Source organism: Oryctolagus cuniculus, chromosome 3 (assembly GCF_964237555.1).
Source record: "Oryctolagus cuniculus chromosome 3, mOryCun1.1, whole genome shotgun sequence".
Classification (NCBI taxonomy): domain Eukaryota; kingdom Metazoa; phylum Chordata; class Mammalia; order Lagomorpha; family Leporidae; genus Oryctolagus; species Oryctolagus cuniculus.
The window spans coordinates 118699925-118701601 of NC_091434.1; positions in this window are offsets into that span (position 1 = coordinate 118699925).

The following is a 1677-nucleotide window of genomic DNA, read 5'->3' on the forward strand; positions in this document are numbered from 1 at the left end:
CCTCCTCGTCCTGATGTTTGCCTGTGCCGCTGAAGGCATCACTGGCTTGCGTGCGTGTGGGCTCGCGAGCCTACGTTCAGCTCCCCACGGCCAGTCCCGGCTTTGTGTTTGTGTCTGGCCGCCGGCTTCTCGCGCAGGCTTGGCTCAGCGGTGAGCGCTTTCTGAATCTTTCCTCTCTCCACGTGTTGCAGTGGAAGTAGGTGCGTCTGCGTGGGGGTCTCTGGACAGATTTAACCCAGGGCTGTCCAGTCAGTGCAGGAGGGACCCCTGGATCTCTTCATGGCCGAGATGGATGGGGCCCAGTGGGGACACAGAACTTGCAGATCTGGACTGGGCAGGGTGGTTCCTCGTGGTGACCCTGCAACAGCTGGCTCCCAGGGCCTGTCATGGCAGGCCGTGCCGGTCTGAGACCCAGGACCCAGCTGCTTCCCATAAACAACCCCTTCTGTATTGCAGTGGATCCCCTGGGGACTCTCAAAGAATTGAGAATTCTGCAATGCCACCAATGCCCCTTGGGATGCTGGGGAGAGGGAGGTGCGGTCCTGATGCTGCCCTCTCCACTGTGTGAAAATTTAAACTTTTTTTTTTTTTTTCTGACAGACAGAGTGGACAGTGAGAGAGAGAGACAGAGAGAAAGGTCTTCCTTTGCCGTTGGTTCACCCTCCAATGGCCGCCGCGGCCGGTGCGCTGTGGCCGGCGCACCACGCTGATCGATGGCAGGAGCCAGGTACTTCTCCTGGTCTCCCATGGGGTGCAGGACCCAAGCACTTGGGGCCATCCTCCACTGCACTCCCGGGCCACAGCAGAGAGCTGGCCTGGAAGAGGGGCAACCGGGACAGAATCCGGCGCCCTGACCGGGACTAGAACCCGGTGTGCTGGTGCCGCAAGGTGGAGGATTAGCCTAGTGAGCCGCGGCGCCGGCGAAAATTTAAACTTTTCATAAACCAAAGCTGAGGCATACAAGAAAGCCCCAACAATTATGGGCTCAGGCTGGGATTGCATCAGTTTTTTCTCTGCTCCACGTGCGCTGGGCTCTGAAGCAGACAGATGGAGGAACAAGAGCAGGGTTGCAATTCTGGTCCAGACAAGGTGTGCAGACCTGTTTCTCCTGCTGAGTGCAGCCACGAGCCCTGCAATGGCACCGGAGACAGGAGGCTGAGAGGCTGAAGAGGAGGAGGGCGCACTGGTTTGAGACCCCGGGCTGGAGGACAAGCAGAGGAGCAGGTTCCTCACAGCCACACCCAGCAGAAGGCACCAGTCCAGGTGGGCTGCTCCCCCCGCCCCAGGTGAAAGGCAGTGCTACTGTAAATCCCAGGGGACGTGGCAGCACCTATAAGTGTGGGCCAGAGCTCCGAGTGACCAGGGGGTGTGCTCCTCCTCACTTGACCCGAGACTCCCCTCTTGTACCTTGTTGGATGTCTGGGTGGCACCAGCAAGGGGGACCCCACTGCAGCCAGTGGCCCACACACTGGAGAACTCCTCCACCTCCTTAGTGGCACCAGGAGGCTGGGTCTGGGGCAAGTCTGCCTCCTCCAGCGCCAGCAGGGTCTCCGTGAAAGCTCCAGCAGAACCGGCTGAACCAAGCAGACCAAAATAATGCAGGGAAACATCACACAGGAGACCCTCACCGGAACCACGGACCACACGAGGAGCTCAGGACCTGCGTGCTGAACTGAA